At 48.6% G+C, this 20139-nt stretch overlaps 1 non-coding gene across 1 annotated transcript; it reads left to right on the top strand.

The window, feature by feature from the left end:
- The first annotated feature begins 1340 nt into the window (after positions 1–1340).
- On the top strand, positions 1341–1412 carry TRNAT-CGU (transfer RNA threonine (anticodon CGU)). The gene has a single exon. It is a non-coding gene; the product is annotated as a tRNA-Thr (tRNA).
- The last annotated feature ends 18727 nt before the right edge of the window (positions 1413–20139 follow it).

Below are 20139 nucleotides of genomic sequence, written 5' to 3'. Positions count from 1 at the left end.
AAGAAAAGAAAGCAAGAAGCAACAGAAAGCCACCAGACAACGCTTCCGAACAGCTCCCGCGGTCCTTGTACAAACATGACCACGTAACAGCCGCACTCAATAACAGCGACACGACAGATACAAGTCGAGCATACACACGTACTCGACGCTGCCGCGGCTATATATTAGCGAGAGGCCTCGCTAGGCCTATAGGAAGCAACCAAACAACAATGGCGGCCCGCCAAACAGAAACGAAACCAAACGACCTGTTTCCGGTAGGGGCCTCGCGTGCAGACGACTTCCTGGCTGCCTGCAGCGCCAAACACGCCACCTCGTGGTCGCGCCCCGAAGTGCGGTGTTTCGCATTGTTTGTTTGCGCCCTTTGCGTGTGTCGGTTTCTGTTCTTTTCTTGTCGCATTTTCCTTTCTTTCTTTTTTTTTCAACTAGCTCTGTGTTATTCCTTTGGGACCGGGCGAAACACAATATGGCATGTCACCGCGCGGGGTACACGCGCCAGCACACATTTGTGTAGCAGAAGCAGACGTAAAAAGAGAGGCTGTTTCAATGCGGACGCGCGTGCAGTACAATAGCGGTGGGTGCTCTCCTCGATCGGAAGAGTAAGATGCGGATTCGGTTTTCCAGACGTGGAGTGTTTCCTCTCTCGTCCGTTTACTTTTGAGCCGAAGACGACAACGCGTGGGTCGATGCGAACACAAATACTACATGACTTTACCTAAGAGTTGCATACTCCCGGCCTAAAGTACAGACGAAAAAAAAAAGAAATGAAAGGAAAATCTAGAAAAAAATATTATTTTGCTTGCTGCGGAAGAGCATGCGAACGCCTGCGATAGACATATTTGTTTGAAGCCGCCGGCTCCTTCCCTCCTGGTCTCTGCAGTAGACGGCATTTTATGCTGTAGCAGACGACGCGAGTGTTCGTACGTTTTGTGAATCCGTGTTCCCGCTTTTTCCTGTCTGGTCTATTCAGCAGACGCCAGTTCTCGTTGTAGCAGATGACGGGAGCATCCGTCTGTTTTTCGAATCCGCAGCGAGGAGAGATGGGAGTGACTGTCAGGGATATATATATATATATATAACTGAGGGACCCCTCGGTTATCCCCTTTCTTCTCGTTTATTACATGCGAGGGCCTCGAATCCGGCAGCATTGATGTACTCAGGTAGCATATGTTGATTTGTTGACCAGTTGCCTTTGTCCAAAAGATTAAGTACTCATGACGCCTGAGGCAGAAGGGTGTTCCACATCCGCCGCCAAGGTTTGTGATGGTGGCGCTGGCTAACACTCCCAGGGTTAGTTCTAGTAGTAAAACATAAATACCCAAGAAAGCGGATGGGAAAATGGCGCCGCGGTAGCTCAATTGGTAGAGCATCGCACGCGTGATGCGAAGACGTGGGATCGTTCCACACCTGCGGCAAGTAGTTTTTTCATCCGCTTTCAATTCCATTAATTTATAATTTCTTTATTTCACTTAGCAAGTACAAGTAATTTCCTATGTGTTGTCCTTGGTTTCTTTGCTTGTTGGCTTCTTATGATTTGATTAATAAATATCGGGCCCCTCGGTTAACCCCCTTTCTCCTCGTTCTTCCAGCTTGTTAGTAATTTTGTGCTCTTAGGTGTTAGGTAGCGAACGGAATACGTTGTCGTCTCTGTAATGGGAGATCCACAAATGTGAAGGCTAAGGAAAACGGACAACGCGGTTATAAACTTGTCTCGTCTGCTGGCTTTCCGATTTCGGCACTGTCTCTTCGAAAAAAAGAAAAATGTACACAGCGTTTCTCTTTTTTCTTTCTTTTAAAAAAGGCCGAGCTTCGTGGAAAGGAGAAGCATCAAAGAGGCGAGGCTGAGGGCGTCCGCTAATAAGGCATTGCGAGGAGGGAAACGAGCTCCTAAGTGGCGCTCTTCGGGGCGAGTCAGTGCAGAAACGCGAGATGAAAGGTGAGTTAACGATCTGTGTACGCTAATGCCAGGTTTGTCGCGGTCTCCGCGGGGCGTCTAGTCGCGCCTGCTGCCTTGGGAAAGCGCTCCGCTAGAGGTTGAAGCAACGGGAAAGGAGGAGGGGGAAGGGTAGTGCACGAAGCCAAGCGAGCATGTGTGTTGCGGCGCGACCACACTCGGCGTTCTCTGGTGCGTTCAATGAAAACGTAATGGCGGAGGAAAGTAGCGGCGAAGTGATGAGGTCGGTGGCGGTAGGGGGGGGGGGGGGGGAGTTTCGCTGCAGAAGGAGCTCATCGCCGTGCCTGGAACGATTAGGAAACAGACATGGAGTGCGCGCTGTCTATACACAGACGGTCGCGCGTAGAAGACACACACACGCACGCTGACGCTTCGCATGTCAAGAGTTCATTAGCGGGGTCCCGCGCTAATACAGGGATTGGAAGTCGACGCTGAAACAGAGACCTGCTCGTGCGGGCCATTGTCGGACCCTACGGTCGTCGCCTGCAGCTCTCTCTGTCTGCTTAGCACGCCGGTTTGGGCCGAAGAATAAACATCTCTCCCCCTCCTCCCCCTCTCTCTCTCCCGCGACTCCACCACTACCTTTCTTTTGCACGGAGGAAAGCAAGGATGGAGGCATCCTGCTCTTTCTAGCTCTCTATTCGCATCTGTTGCGGGTGTGTATATATATTTCCAGGCGTAGATATAGCTTGCGGTGGCTTGTCTTTCACGTGACGCGTTGACGCGCCTGTTGCGAGAGACGTCGCCTTTTGGGTGCCTCGTTTGACGGGGGTGAGGAGAGAGAGAGTACAGACAACAATCGACGTGTCGTTGACACAAGAGGACGGAGGACGTCGTGATCGTGGAAGAGGCATTCGTACGGAACTCGAGCGCCTTCTGAATACACGCGAGTGTGCATGGGAGCCGACCCTCGTGAAACGGATCGTTGCCTCCGTCTTCTTTTTTCTTTGTTTGTTTCTTTCTTTGTTTATGGAGCGTCGCGTGTCCGCTAAGTGCAGTTTAATATAGACCCTTCGTCTCTCTTTCCACGGAAGCTGGACCGGGTCACAGTGTTGCAGCCGACCAATCCGTCGCTCGGCCACATGACGCCACGCACGCCATGTTGTAGTCCTATATTGACCGCTTCCACTGTATTCTTGGAGATGAGTGGATCAAGATAACAAACAGCTTTTCACAACATTTTGGAGACCTCGATGACGTCGATGCTTACCTCCCATAAGGCCTGTCTGTGTAGGAGCAGTTCCATGGTGCAGTTTGTCTAAGGAAAGAGAAGTGGACAACCTCATTTTAAACGTAATTCGGAGTCCTATGGCATCGCTTCACAACGAAACTTGTGGCGACGCAGTTTCGCGCCGGGCTTGTGAAGCTCTTCAGCATCCGGCTTTGAAGGGTCGAACGAAACGATGGACTATGATATTGCAAAGTATGTGGAAAGATGCGAAGAACGGCTATTGCCTTGCGTCGCTTTTTTAGGAGAACGTATGAGTGGGGATGATGAGTCGTCTGATCAGAGCAGAAATCTGCGTTATAGCTCCCCCCAGCCAGCAAGTTTCGTATCGTGAATCGAACGATGCAGGTGAAACGAAAATTGTTTCTTAAAGGTCATCTTATGTGCACCACTAGGAACGGGCTGTGGTTTTCTAGCGAATAGAGTTCTCTCTCTCTCTCTCTTTCTCTCTTTCAAGGTAAAAATGTTTCGAGAGAGACACTAGACGACAAGAATTTATGCAGCGTTGGTGTTGGTACTGGGCATAGTAGCGTGCATTTTTCCTGTAATGTGACTATAATATTTCAGGACTGGTCTAATTATTTTGCTATTCTTAATTAAAATCGTACCTTCACTGTTTTGGAAACTAATAGCGATGAACTCCCTTTTCTTCTTCTGCGATGAGAAAAAAATAAGATATATGGTCATTAGGAACTGAATGTCACGAAGAATACCTTTTAAAGCACGATATGTCGTGTTTCTAAAGAAAAAAAAAAAATACGCCGGCTGGTGATATGTAGATTCTGCTGTCAGCGTCCTTTCTGCGGCTATGTGCAGCCCAAAGACGCGTGGCGTGGGTACATGTTGTTACGGGTTGTTGCAGAAAAGATAGCGGCTCTGTAAGGCGTTCGCGAAAGGTCCACTTCAAAGGAAAAAACAAATCGCTTTTATATAGCGGACATCCATTTCCTGTTGTGACTGTGCCTGCAGAAAAGAGGACTACACTTGAAACAAAGAAACAGCCGTTGTTTCATGGATGACAAGTCCGATAAGCCACTATAATGCAATTTCTGTATCAGGAGGGCCTCCGCGATTCTATTTAAATGCACACCTATGCCGCAGGGTAAGTTTCACAGATACAAGAAGAAGAAAAGAAAATAACTACAAATCTGTGTCGAGAAAGAACTATCCCAGAGAGAAATCTCTGGGCGCGCCGTGCGGGACCTTATACGTTTTGCAACTCCACGCATAATCTCTCCAAGTCGTCATTCCAGAAGTGCTCGCAGTGACCACCAGGTGGCGTAATTGACAATTCCGGCGGCTCCGGAGGGCCGCGGACACTTGTCGCCGAATGCGAGGCGCGTACATAGGCGATGTGCAGAAATCGTTGCGACGCGTCGACAGAACGAGGCTGACAAAAGAGAGAAGAAGGCTTGAAGTGGTGGGGGGGAGGGGGGATTAGAAAAGTTCGGAGAAGTGGGCCCACTGGAGCGAGCGGGGTCTTGAGTGAAGAGGTGCTTCAAGAACCGCGCACACTTGGCTGGTCCCTGAACGGGTCTCTTTTCTTCCGCGGACGTTTTCGAGCGGTCGTCTCCGAAGGAGACCTTTATGCATGTGGCCTAGCGCATTGGCAGAAAGGAGACTTCGCCGAGTTAGATATAGTTTGCGTCGCGCGTGCCGTGCGCCTTACGGACCTCGTGCACTCATCGTCCCCTAATTACGTGCATTGGTGCAGAGGCTATACAGTGTAGTGGATAACGGCGGGGAGAGCGCGATGACTTCGGCTTCTGTATACTAGAACTTGCGCATCTGGTTCTGCGCGCAGTTTCTGTCTCGGCTACACGTTGGCCTGACGTGACTGCCCGTTGTGTGACCGGCTAGGCAAATGAGCGTGCATGAATTAAGGTGCAGCGTTGCTAACGGCTTTCCGGAACGTTCCTCGGTTAAAGGGCCAGTACTCCTTATTCTTTTATTTTTGCGCATTTCAGCCGCGTTCGTGTCTTAGCGATTCTTGCACGTTGTACAAAGAGTACTGCACAGAATTAGTCGCACGAAGTACCCGGCTTTTAAGATTACCTATAAAGACCCGTGCAAAAGCGTAATGTAGGGAGCGTTTCAGGAAGGAGGCCTCGTCTCGGAGTTCTTGTCGTTCCGTGCCAGCCTTTTCATCGCCGCTGAGTGAACTTTTCCGTGTACGCTTTCCTATAAAACGAGGGTCACTGGTAAACGTGTGGCGTGGCGCTAATTTTGTTAGCGGGCTTTCCGAAAGAGCTTTCGAAGCGTGGACCCGAGGACGCCGCCCGACGCTGCGGCGTTCGTTTTGCTTCGACACATCTCATTTCGTAAACGCCACGTGTATGTACGTCCTGGAGCGATGGACTCTAATTGGTCGAAAGTATACCTCGCGAGCACTCTACTTATGCGGTGCTGATGGCGTGCACGTGCTGTTTGATGAGTACGACGCTTTCCCGGAGTGAGTAGCTTTGTTCTTAACGTACGCAGGTCTTACAACGTCTCTATTAGAACAACGACGATAATGACGATGACCGCGACGATGACAACTACAACAACTACGATTACGCAGTCTTCGGCCGAAAGTGAGAAACATTGATTGTGAAATACCTCTAAGGGGCGCTCTGCGGAACAAAAGCTTGCTATACTTGTTTTTGGTCTTGGAGTCACGGCCCAGAAGTTCTTTCTCGATTACTATCTCTCTAGTTGATTGGCCGAACCAGCTGACCAATCGCTGGGTGTACTTCCAGTTTGGGGCTTCGTGCTGTTTGCGTGGCGTCACTTACACACAAACGTGAAAGTATATTCCCGGAAGTGAACAGTTGGTAATATGCCCCAAATATTCATCGAGCTATATACGGGGTGATCAATTTTAAGCTTTACAATATCTTAAAAAAAATCGCCTGTGGCCGCGATAGCACAATTCCAGTCCTTGAGCTCCATTATTCAAGACGGCAGACATTACGCGCACGAGAAATCGAAACACATAATAAACTAATCAACGAATATTCACTAATTAACTTCCTAATTAATTACGTTACGTACCCTATTGCAATTTGCAAATTGTAGCTGGTGAGACTGCAAGGCATGTCCATTTGGAACAGATTTTTTTGAGACATGCGCCACCAAACTCGCGCTAAAATTCACCGTCGTTCCACTTACTTTTTAAACGAAACGGTATTGAATGCATTGAAACTCAAGACTCCAACTCCCCCCCCCCCCCCCCCCCCCCTCCGTAAATCTGAATTTTTGGATGTCTACTGTGCAACAGACTACAGTAGTCGCCAACACGTCTACTTAGTCGATGTTTGGTCGATAGACTTCTACATGTTGACAGAAACACATAGACGATGGGAAACAAAAATTGTAAGCCCATGGTGCACCGACTCCTTATGGACTGTCTCCATATTATGTAGAATAGCGTCTACAGGCTTTAAGTAAACAGTGCACGTTATCTTTTTTTGATCCCGCCCCCCTTTCTCTTTCATTTTTTGCAAACGGCACAGCCCGAATTGGAGGTATGAGACTATAACGTGCACGTGTCTTGCAAATAGGATGGCTATATATATCGTAAGCTTGTTATGGCGTCTTTATGTCGTGCGTTCGTCCCTGTCCGCAGCGCCACCTCGCGTGGCGTGTGCACTGCGTGTAGGGACGTCGTGCGTGCCTCCACGGAAGGCCACGCGCGCAGCTGACGCGGCAGGGTGGGAGGGGGGGGGGGGACGATTCAGGGTCGCGCAGGTTCGTGCGTCTTCCTCCACCGCGCTTGCGCAGACGGCACGCGGTATTGTGTTCTCAGCGGGAATAGAAAAAAAAAAGCGGTGTTTTGCGGTGATCATCGCGCGAGAGCGTCGATGCAGCCATATAATCCTGCCCGGAGACCCGGGTATAGTCTCGCAAAGAAAAAAAAAAAGCAATAAGTGGGAATCGCGCAGAACGAAAGAACGAAAGTATAGAGCCGATTCCTCGCGTGACTCTTGAAACCGAGCACTCATGCGATGCGTGGCTCGTCGCTGTTATTTTCAGTTTTGTGTCGCCCTCAATTTATTCAGACTTCTCCTCTTGCGGTATAAACAGGGCTGTCTGCCGTCGTGCGAGCTGCGAGTGTCGGAGCGTGCTCCGCACACAGGCGCACGTCCGCTGTTTTATTTTAGAGCGCAGCACTTAGGCGCCCGTCCATGCGGCGAGCGTCGGCGTCGTACCTCGTAACCGAGCGAACGAGCACAGTGAAGGATGAAAGCGAACGCGGAGCGCAGCGGGAGTTGAAAGACTGCGATAGCGGAGAGAGAGCGAGGAGGAAAGAGGAGGAGGAGGGTGTGGCGAGAAGCGTGGTAAGAAAAGAGTTGTGCCGCGCAAGACGGGCTCTGCCGCGACGACGGCTACGATATGGCGCCAGATTAGCGCGCGTCAGACGTATGGAAACAAAGCGCTACGTGAGCGTAGGTCTGTCTGCTGCGGTCGCTGCTGTGAATCGCGCCCACGCGTCACCCACGCGCTGCTTCTCGCGATCTCCCGATTAGTGCGGCATTCGCGCCACACTTGGCTCCGTTTGCGACGTGCCGCACGAGACAGGTTGTCCGCGCCAGTCAAATATCGCGAGATGAAAACACGTTTAGAACTGCGCTGAAATTTCGCATTAGAGAGTGTCGTAATCGTCGGTGAATTGCTTCTTTTGAATGTTTCTTTGGATTTTTTGGAGAGATATTCCGAATATATCGAGATATGCGTGGAAAGTATATGCATCGACACGTTTTGGTACGTTAAGTTCGAAACACTAAACCAATACGCCAAGCCCATTCATGAGAAATTAAGTGATAGCACGTTGTTTTGAAATACATCAATGAAATGCCGATACATAAATATTAGATGACCTCGCGTGCTCGTTTGCTATTTGACTGGCTCGTTAATTCATTCTACTCGATCAATTACTCTATAATAGTATCTATGTTAAGGTGTACAGAAAAAATTATTGACATCTATGGGCATGCATGGCAGTGGACTGCCCATTCCACCATTTCTCCACCCTGCAGTGAAAAGTGTCAGAAGTGGGGTGCATGCGCAGAAGCGAAATTCTTCTAGTTCTACAGATTGTCTGTCTAGGCTCCTTCGTACACAAAGCCATCCGGGCCTCGCATAAAATAATCCCGAGGCCTTCAGTCCTAAAACCACGATCTCATTATGCGGCACGCCGAACTGTATGGGCTCGGAATTGATTTCGGCCACCTACTGTTCTATAAGGAGCACCTAAATCTAAGTACACGAGATTTTTTTTTTTTTCATTTCGCTCCCCCGTCGAAATGCAGCCGCTTTTCCCGCAACTTCGAGCTTCGAACCCGCAACTTCGAGCTCAACACTGCAACGCCATATCCACTACAAGCGAGCGTAGCGGGTAAGAAACGAAATAACATGAAAAACAAATGAAACAGGAGGCCACCCCCCTAACTATGGGTCCGTTGTTCTGTAAAACATCCTAGAGGGCTCTAGAGAAAAGCGTTTAGGAAAATATGTATTTTCCCTGCAATTTATCGCTCGTGTTTATTGGTATGCTATCACGTCGCAGTGCTCTTTTAGGCATTCTGGCGCACTCGACAGGGTATGAAAAATAAAAGAAGGAAGAAAATAGCGAAAGAAAGAAAGAAAGAAAGAAAGAAAGAAGGAAGGAAAGAACGGAGGAAGGAAAGAAAGAAAGAACGAAAGAGAGAAAGAAGGAAAGAAATAAATAAAGACCAGCATACTGCAGAGCTGGCTTGGCTCGGTTGGGTTTGGCTTCGGGGACGGCCGGTTGTCGTGACCAGGCTGCGCGCTGACGTATAATCCCGCGCCGCCCCGCCGCACGGTCGCGCCCTCCCGCACACGTACTCGCCGTATTATGTGCACACGCAGGCGTCAATGCGCGCGCGTGCGAGGTACGCGTACATAGATGCGTGTGTGCGCGGTGGCCAACGTGGAAGCTATAGCGCGCCGCCTCGAGGAAGCGCTACGCGTTCCGCATGTGAAGCCGGCACCGAATCCATTTCGTGTCACGGCATCGTCGTCGTACCATACAGACGGCGCGGTGACAAACAAGGCCCCCGCAAACTGTCCGCGACCTCTTCCTCGACATCGCCTTCTTTGCAGGCTTCGTAGCGTGAAAAAAAAAAAAAAAAAAGGACGTCGTTCGAGTGGCAGCCTGTATACAGCTTGACTGCATCCTCAACGAATTAAATATAATAATAAATGAATAAAAGAAGCAGGAGTGGGAAGGGGAGATGTGGAAGCGGCGGTTTGCTTGAGATGGCGGTATCCGTAAAACGTGTGACCTGGTGCGGACAGGTGTGGTTAGGTCTTTGATGTGGGACAACGCGCGCCATTCTATGTGGGTCGCGTTATAACCAAAAGTTCGGTTCCTTCTTCCGTCTGGCTCGTGAAGCCTATTTATTTTATCTGTGAATATTATTTATTAACACTGCCACCCCCTCTCAGGGAACTTTAACCAGGTTTCCTAAATACTAAGAAGAAATACGTCAGTAAAGAAAATTTGCGTAAACAATCAAACAGTACATGCAGGTTGCATGCGAGCATGTTAACGGGACAAAACGTGTAAAGCCGTTAAATGATAATCTAGATACGAACGGTGTCAGCTTCGGCGCCAACATTGCAAAAAAAAAAAAAGAAAAAAAAAGAAGACTTATTCGTTTTATCTAAATTAATTTATTCCGCTCAGTAAGAGTTTGCGGAAAGAAGGAATATTTAAAACATATCTAGCCATGAAGAGTGTTAGTAATAAATCACGCCGTTGCCTAGTGGCATATCCAGATGACAAATGAATTATTTTTGTCATGTCGATCTTATAATGCCCTTTCATTAAATGATTGAGGAACTTCAGGCGTACACAACGGTTTCCCTTGCTCAGGGTTGTTAGATTGGCTTTCGACGAAAGTTTAGTTATGCATGTGCGACCGAAACTAATAAAAAACGAATGAGCAAACAGCCTGTTTTCTTTCCCTGTGCAATGAGTGAGTGAGAAAACTTTATTTCGAATCAGAGCGATTCGCGTCCGGCGAGTTAGTGGGCTGGGGCATCCGCCGAGGTTACGGCCATCACTGCATTTTTATCTTAATTTCGTGACAGTCGTGAAGGTTCCATTTCATAACTGCATCAAGAAATTATTCGTCTTTCTTACCATACACTTGCCGAGTTCACGCACGATATTCTATCGCATCTCAACAGGAAGCATGTCGGGTGCAACAAAATCTCAACAGAAACACAACGCCATTTTTATTAGGACTTTAGTGGCAGCATTCCAGTCGGAACAGAGGGTGGCATATCGGCTATATAGACGTTCTTGAGGCGTACACCTTGTTGGGCAGCAAAAAAGTGATACATATTTAAGGGGTGCTAGTGGAAAATTTAGCTAAGCCCCAGTTAGTAAATTACACAACCTCAAAACCAAAACGTTAGGGTGAGATGCCGGTAAATGCTATGTACGAGAGTGCGGGGAACTATCTCGCAGTGACGTCATGAATTTATAGAGCAGCGTCTTAAATGTTAATCGTTATTTAGTGAAGAGAGAATCTATTGCACACTAGAGAAACCATATAGCACGCCTACACTCTACTATATGTACTCATTAACGAAAACGCTGGAATATGCGCTATAGAACGTGTGATTGGCGGCGGGCTGCCCCTCCGTGATAGAAACTTGACTGTGTACTATATAAGTACTCCTTCACGAAAACGCTGGGATATGCGCTACAGAACGTCTGATTGGCAGCGGGCTGCCCCTCCGTGATAGAAACTTGACTCCCCCGAGGCGGATGCGGGAAATGAAGGGGTGGCGCGGTCTTCCACATTCAGCAGCGCTCAACCGTGGGTAGGTGGGTGGCGTCGGGCGGCGCGCCTGAGAAAAAAAAAAAAAAAAAAAAAAACGCGCGCGCCAACGAACGACGACGCGCCGTCGTGTGGGCGGTGTTTTCTTGCCGTGCAGCTGCGTGCGAGTGCGGCTCCGCAACCGCGGCTCGGCTTCTTCTAAACGTCGTTTCAATCACTGGCGCTTCCGGCCGCCGCTCGCGCGAGAACTCCCGCGGTAGCTGCCGCGAACGTGCGCGGTCGCGGTGCGTGGCTCATTGCGCGCCTGTTTATGCTTGACGACGATGCGGGCATAAAGAGATCGAGGAAAGTTTCGGGGTAAATTATTCGAAACTATAGACAAACTGGGCGGTACCTCTCGACTACGTGTAGTTGGCGCTTGACGACGTATACGGCCGTGAGCGATATACGAGAGGAGGAATTGCCGATCGCGATTCTTGGGCAACGACGGTACTCGCGAGGCGTGCATTCGAATTCTCCTCGTTGCATGTAGGTTCTACACTGAGTGAATCACACTTTCAAAGATGTTACAAATGTCCTCTGAGTGTCGGCTCTTCGGTGTAACTTCTTGCCACTCTTACTGTATATTACTCTTAAACTAGTCTTTCAAAAAGTTTCGCTTAGTAGAACATCTTAATCTCGTTGCACAATGGTTCCGTCAACTAAGCGGAGCATACGTGCAAAAGTTTTCCACATACTTAGTTTATTTTTGTGGAACGATCTCAATGGCGTGTTAATATTCAAGCAGTATAGCTTTCCCGTTGAGCACTCAGTATCGTAGAGTACTTTTGGCTCAGCGTATGTGCGTTTAGCCACTATATACGGTCTCTTGTAAGCAATGCGTGTGTTCCCCGTCACATTGCTCTGGAGGTACCTGCGTTTTTCGTGATGACTATGATGACGACCATGACAGGAACAGAAATGATTGAGGCAACTGAGATAAATTATTTGCAGCTTTAGATAATAACCTAGATACGCAAATAGTCATTGGCCTACGTGCGTTTTCATGAGACGAGGAGTCGGACGTCAAATCATTCAGAAATATGCCGGAAATAGTTGGAGCGAGGCAAACTGAGTGTCGTCCGAAGATCGCAGTTCCCGACCCCTTTGCGTTTACCTTGTGGCAACGTCCGGTTGTTCGAGGCGTGTATGTATCATCTTGACACGCTCAGGGATAATCGAGATGGAGATTAAACGGGAATTAATCTAAGTTGTGGTCTGGTTGCTTACAACTCTAGAATTAATAGGCAGGACCTAACGTGAACGAATAAGGCTCAGTCAGTCTAAAAGGAAGCAAGAAAGAACGATCGACGGGCGATGACGCCGTAACACGAAATTCCTGCACCAGGTTTTGTGACGTCGTGGACCCTGACAGCGGACGCTCCAGACTAGTTAATGGTTCAATTACGAAACAACGTTGCGTTTGGAAACGCGAATCGACTAAACCCATGCAAAGGTTTGACGTCGCCGTGAGCTCAAGCTCTTTCGAACTCAGTGTATACGTTGACACGATTGCATCAACGTTCGCATCAGGCTGTTACGTCACAACGTCGGAACGACTTTACAACCAGCTGCCACCTTCCCGGAACTGGCCGCACTGCCAACAGTTATAGGTGCTTCATGTCCGAACTGCCTCCTCTCGAGTTACGGAAGCAGATTCGCGCCAGTTATGTGGAGTTGTCCAGTCGTACGATACGCTCCCGCACCGTATACGTATACGCTCCCGTATACGCTCTGTATACCGTATACGCTCTCGTATAACCGTACAGGCTCCCGCGTCTTGTGGAAGCGGGACTTTGATTAAAGCACTATATATATATATATATATATATATATATATATATACATACGTTTCAGGTACTAAAAAACGCTGGTTGAATTCACACCGAATAGCCGCACAGCGTTATTCGCATAACACATCTAAAACATTATGGAAAGACTTCAGTGAAAAAAGAAATAACATTCAATGTTGTGTAACGTGTTACGCATATATGCGCGCACCTGACATGCCTTCGCCTTTCTTTTATTTGATGCACCCTGAGATGTTATGCCCGCAGTGTTTCAATATCTCCATACGATTAACACACAATTGGTGCTCGCTTATGGTACCGATACCGAAGCTTCTTTAACAGGTTATATCACTGTCCCTGGTTCCGCGACCTTCTGACTATACGTTGCATATATAATATGCCTCCTTAAACGCTTTGTCTGCGCGTGAATCTGTCTCACACACCGTGTACACATGACGCGACAGCGATTCTTCCCGGTGGTCGACGAATCTTTTTTTTTTTTTGATGCCCATATTATGCATTCTGCGCGCGTGTTTCCGAAAGGGACGAGCATCCTGATCGCCCACTTGGAAGGAAGCCTGTGTGTATACGAATGCCTCACATATAGGCATTATATACTCGGGGTGGGAGGGGGAAACCTTTTGATCTCACACCGCTTTCGCATTTACTCCCCGCTTTAGGGACCTGCCTTCCAGTGCACACTACCCGCGGAATTGCCAACCGCTGAGAAGGATCCATCACCGGTTGCAAAACCGCATTCGAGGCCGCGTGGCTGCAAAAACACGCGAACGGAGTCTCTCGCCCTCGTCTCTCACTGCGCGCACAACGCGAACCGGACGACCGCACCCTCCCTTTCCCCGGGCCCGGTTTCGCTTTTCGCGCCTTCGTATGCATATAGTTTCGCTCCCGAGACGAAGAAACATTGTTGCGACCGCAGCGAAGGCGTTAACGCCGCCTTGGAATACCAAATCACCATGGGCACCGCTGCCAACTTTGGCGCTTAGCGCCCGCAATAAAAAGTTCCGCCGTCGCGAGAGAACGCCTGCACGCTAAAACATTCGACGTTGCCGGCATTTCGCGCTTCTGGCCTCGCTAGAGAGAGAAGGGGAAAGGAGGAGGAGGAAATAAAGAGAGAAGGCAGGGAAGCTAATCGGAAATGTGCCTGGTTGGCTATACCCTGCTCTTGGGGGCGGGAAAGAGGGAACAGAAAGATAAGATAGAGAGAGGGACGGGAGGCGAAGGAAAGCCGCGGCGAGTCAAATATGTTCACATAGGCCAGTCACCCTCACGAAAGACAAAAGTGCCTTCATGCTTTGTGGGCCGACGAGCGATGGGGACGGTCTTAAGTAGCACCTTCACAAACAACGGCCGATCGTCCAGTCGTCGCAATGCGATAGATAATGTTTGTCTTTCCGACTGAAATCATTGACAACGACACAATAAATGTTCGATGTTCTGTTCCACGCCGCAGACTGGAAAGTCGACGAGTCGCAGGGTACCAACAACGAGATACTCTGATTAGCTTGTTTTCTTTTTTTTAACTGGCTGTAGTGTTTCGATGTTGTGCAAGTGGTGGGTGTGTGCTTATTTCATGAAACATCGTCTGCACTCGAATCAGAGAAACCTCATAAGTTGTCGTTACTGACGTTTCCTCCCTCTCTCTCTTTACGCTGCGTTTACTCGCAAGTTTTCTCGACCGCTCCGTGACCGACTCTCACGCACGCTCCATTGCCCGCTCGATAAGCCCGCTCCAGTGTACAATCCAAATGCACGCTCTTCGAGGGAGGAGGGAGAGAGATAAGTAGAAGGCAGGGAGGTTAACCAGAATAACGTCCGGTTGGCTACCCTACACCGGGGGAATGGGAAAGGGGGAAAACAAAGATAACAGGAGAGAGAGGAGGGAAGGAAAGAAGGAAAGTGCGGTGAGTTCGCTGACGTGTGTGGCCTTACAGAAATTGCATTAATAGTCACAGATGGTCGCGCAAGCCCGTCGTCCTTAAGAAGCACAAAAGTGCCTTCACCGCTTTATGGGCCGACGGGCGATGGGGGCGGTGTTCCAGCAGCACCTGCACAGAAAGCGGCCGATTGTCCAGTTTTTGTAAAGCTTTGGCAAATTCTTGTCTCTCAGGGGTGTATCGTGGGCAGTGGCACAGCAGGTGGTCGATGTTTTCTTCGGTATCACAGACCTCGCATGCTCCACTGTCACATAACTCACATAACGTTAAGAGTCAGTCACACAATACGTTTTGTAGCTGTTCTCAGCTCGTTGACTGCTCTATCAACGCGTAAAGTCGAGGCATACACAGAGACGTCAAGCTTTTGACTCCTCATGACGTCACGCCAATGACGTCGAGCTTGAGAATGGCACGCATTCACGACTTACACTCAGATTATTGTCTTGCGAATTTCGCTGTCTGCTGCCCTTTAGTTAGGCGCTTTATATAGACGTATACTTCACGTACGCAACAGGGCAAAACTTGATGGTATCAGTTCGTAAGCATTTTCTACCACACCTGACCACTACCTCTGCAGGCGCAATGGTCTCTCTGGACTGTACAGTCAACCACAAAATTTTACGGAGCAAGAGATCTGAGACAAAGCTGAACATCTGCGCAGCCTCACAACGCAGCCTAGTATTCGCATTTACAGCCTCTGCTAGTATATGTGAACAACATCGTCATGTTCGGTTTTACTGACTGCTGTTACAGGGTGCTCAGAAATTGAACGTTTGCTGAGATCCCGTTGTCCGCAAACTTTTGTGGCTGACTGCGCAGTTGTTGGCGTATGGGCGTTTGTTGAAGTGGACATATGTTGCTTTTAGCTCCAAATTTGTGCAAGCTCCTTGTATTTCGACGTCTTTGACCAACTATAATGTTCTCGGAAAGCATAAAGATAAGAATAGAGAGGAACTGTAAGAAAAGAGGAATAGTAATCACTCAAACTATTACGTTTCCGTCCGCGGGACATCGTGGCGCGCTGATTATATTTTCCCTGCCAGAAATAGAATCTGCTGTGAAACTGATCGCTGCAGCCCGCAGATGCCCGAAAAAAAGAAATTGTGGCCTATTCCCTGGCGAGGCGATCGAATTCCGCATTGGGCGCAATTATATGCCATATAGCCGGCGTGATATCGTACTACACATTAAATATTATGCTTGATAACAAGGCAACAAGGAAAGCAAAGTGTCGGTGCGTCCTATAAGCTATGAAGCAGTCTAAAATTAATTAATTAAATTATGGGGTTTTACGTGCCAAAACCATTTTCTGATTATGAGGCACGCGGTAGTGGAGGACTCCGGAAATTTGGACCACCTGGGGTTTTTTAACGTGCACGTAAATCTAATTACACGGGTGTTTTCGCATTTCGCCCCCATCGAAATGCGGCCGCCGTGGTCGGGATTCGATCCCGCGACCTCGTGCTCAGCAGCCCAACACCATAGCCACTGAGCAACCACGGCGGGTATGAAGCAGTCTCCGAGTTCACGTAGTTAAGACACTCCAGCCTGCCACGTTCAATAACTGTTCGGGCCCACATCCTGTTTCCCTCACACACTTCCCAAGTGTCTTTTTCGGCACCCGGATTAAGTCGCAGCCGAGAAATCAGTCGCGGGAGCACGCCCGCACCTTTCCTTATGCATGCACCGACCAAACTGTGTGACCGCCGCCTCGGGTTGGGCAACTTTATTACCGCGGAGACAGGTTGTAGGCGATTTGTTTTCTCATGCGGTACACGTATACATAGATATATATACTACACGTACATGCAGGTTCACGGTTATAACGCTTCGCCGGTTCATTCGTTCTGCTGCCTTTGGCTGCACGCCTCGAAGTAATTCTTCCTCGCGTTGTGCCTCACGCCTCGCGCGCGGGCATTTATCACGGCACCGTGGGAGGGCGTCGGTATCATCGTCTTCTCACCAGGCCATTGGAAAGAGAGACAGGGGGCCAAGAGTAATGGACTCCTTGCCGCGTAACGAGCTCCGGTTCGCGGTTCCCGGGGTACGCTGGCGTTCCCCTCCTCCTCCTTTTTGCGTATCGCAGAGTGCGAGAGGCGTTGAAACTGAGACCGGAACGGCGGTCGTTTGCTCTGTGGAACGTATACGAACAGAAAGGAAATAAGTCGCAGACAGGTACGCGTATAGGTGTGCTGGAGGACTTCTTTTTGCGGTTCTCGCTGTGACAGCGACAAGCTGAAACCGAGACCGGGTATCCTTCCGACAGTACTGTGCCGCCTCTGGCTTGGGGTGGCATTTACGAAGGCCTATACTCGTTCCGCGTTGGAATGGGGGATGTGCCCGTGTGCGACTCTTGTGGAACCAGAGAACCGATTGAGCACATCCTATGTATCTGTCCCCAATGCGACGTCCAGCGTGAAGCTCTCCGGACAGCATTGAACCAGCTGGACTCTAGTACATTTTCGCTAATGAAGATCCTTGGACCATGGCCGTACGCGTCGATGGCACAGAAAGCCACGAAAGTGCTGTTGGAATACCTCAAGTTTACAGGTCATGGCAACCGTGTGTAGACTCAGGGAGAACCTTCATATGTGCTCGAAACTGTGCTCTCCCTCTCTTCATCCCCATACCCCTTCCCCAGTGCAGGGCAGCAAACCGGACGTGCGTCTGGTTAACCTCCCTGCCTTTCCTGTCTTCTGTTTCTCTCTCTCCCTCTCCCAATATACCCACCTGTGACCGTGTAGGATTGGCGTGTCTATAGAAAAGCATAAATAATTAACTGAATATAATTTACATATAACGAACCGAAGGAAGAGATGCCGCGTAATTATCCAGATTGAAATTAACTAGCCTTACTGAAGAGTGTTTATCGAAGGCTATAGAAACTCAACAGGAATTCATGGAATGGCAGGACGATCTTTTCTTCTTTTTTTGAGAGAGAGGAGGGACGAATTGAAAAGTGAGAAAGCGAGCGCTGTAGTTGAATCCATAACCGGTTTGATACTCAATATTGGGCTTGCAGTGCAAGACAGCGCGAGAAACACGAAATGGGAACCGAGATACACGCAACGCTAGTGCCGCCTATCAACTGACTATTCGCTGACTAAGACTAAGACTAAAGCTTCAAGGCCTGAGCCTTGAAGCACGCCCAACGACCGTGCCCTATCACCTGGCAAAATCATTCTACAGCTCGCGTGTATAAACGTGTACTGAATAGACGTCCGTGGCTTTGCCAGGTCTTGTGTATGCGCTGTAGACAATCGCAGGATACATACTCGTATATCGACGGATATTGTGCACAACCACGTGTACCTACAGCTGCAAGGTGCTCGATCATCTCGATGTGGGTGGCTCTGTCCAATCGACGAACGAGGGACTGTCTTTCGAGGCGGCAGAATACTAAAAGGCGTTGTCTGCTATTCTAACGGGGCACCTGTTTCTTTCTCGGAAGCTATTTCGCTAATTCTCTAGGTGGGGGGGGGGGGGGGGGGGGGGGTGTTGCGTGCCAAAAACCACGGTCTGCTTACAAGGCATGCCGTGTGGTGGGACTCCAGATTAATTTGGACCACCTGGGATCCATCAACGTGCACCTAACGCACAGTACGCGAGCGTTTTTCCCCCATTCCACCCCCATGGGTATTTGCGGCCGCCGCTGCCCGGTTCGAACCTGCGACCTCGAGCTCAGCACCGCAACGGCATGTCGGCGACTCAGCTACTACTATGCCAGATTGGAATCGACTTCTGACGACCAGCACGGATGATGTCTATGCTCGCGTAGTTCACGCGAAATTTGCCGTAGTGGTTCCATCTTACGACATTCGTTTTAACCAGAGGGCGTACTTAATATTGTGTTTTAATGTTCTTTTATTTATATTTGAATATTTCGTGATGAATGAAGAACGGAAATGATACCGGAACGACGCGGGGTGCTGATTATTATGCTAATGATGGAACGTTGTACAACTTTTTTTTTTTTGTATAGGGTTGTCGCCAGCAACTTAATCACGAGTGGATAGGGACTTTGACGATGATTCTTTGACGAGAATATGCAGGCGGCGCTAAAAGTAAACGCGTCTCTAGTGCTTTGTGGTCACACACACACACGCACGCACGCACACATACACGCACACGCACGCGCACGCACACACACGCAAACAAACAAACACACACACGCACGCACGCACACGATGTCTCTACCAGCGCGACTGTTACTGTCCATGCCTCTACTGTTCCGGTATGCCGTAAACTGCAAGTTGTATATTTATAGCAGGCAGGCTATAACTGTCCACCACTCGTATACGGGGTGTTTTTGCGAATACATCAAGCAATTTATAAATATTGCCTGTGCCAGATAGCGCAGTTCTAGTCCTTGAGCTGGTCTACTCGTAGGGGCAGGCAATACCTGTGAGAAAAGTTGAAATGCATGCTCGACTAATTAACAAACGTTTAATGATTTAGTTTTTAACTAATTACATTGTGACACGCATTGTAATCTGCAAATTGTAGCCGGTGAAACAGCAAGGCATATCCACATGGAAAAAAAAAAGTTGCGTGAATGACACCATTCTCGAGACATGTGCCATCAAGCTTGAGTAAAAAATGCACGGTCGTTTCACGTACTTATTAACAAAATGTCATTTTAGGCATTGATGGAAGCACAACTAGACCGGCAATGCATTTCTTCGCAAACTTCGGGAATTAATATCTTGAAACTGGCGTCGTTCTGAGAATTGGCTCCAAGTGAATCCGTCTTGCGAACTCCCCGGCTAGAATTTGTAAATAGCAATACGTGCCATAAGGTTATTAGTTAAACACATAATTAGTGAATATTCTTAATTAGTCGATTATGCATTTCAATTTCTCGTGTTAAGTAATGACCGTCTCTTCGAGTAGTCTAGCTCGAGGACTAGAATTTTGTTATCTACCCCAAGTAATTTCCAAAAATTGCTTAATGTCTTCGTAGAAACACCCGGTATATGACAGTGCTGTGTTGTCGCGAGCCCAAGTTTCAATACAATGTAATAATACGTACCAGCTGCAGCTGATGCGTGACGCGAACGTCGGCGGCCAATTTATGTATATACATTAACACCACAAGAGCTGGCGCTCATTCCGTACCCATAGAGTGCATACGTACGCTCTATACTCTATGATATATTTTACTATACTATCCTATACTACACTATACTATACTCTGTACGCTCTATAGTCTGTATAGAGTGCGTACGTACGCTCTATGCTCTGTACTATACTATACTATACTATACTATACTATACTATACTATACTATACTATACTATACTATACTATACTATACTATACTATGCTATACTCTGTCCACTCTATACTATGTATAGAGTGCATACGTACGCTCTAT

The sequence above is a fragment of the Dermacentor andersoni genome, chromosome 7, assembly GCF_023375885.2.
Source record: "Dermacentor andersoni chromosome 7, qqDerAnde1_hic_scaffold, whole genome shotgun sequence".
NCBI lineage: Eukaryota > Metazoa > Arthropoda > Arachnida > Ixodida > Ixodidae > Dermacentor > Dermacentor andersoni.
Note: the sequence above shows the minus strand (reverse complement) of the source record. Positions and strands in the feature narration are given on the sequence as shown.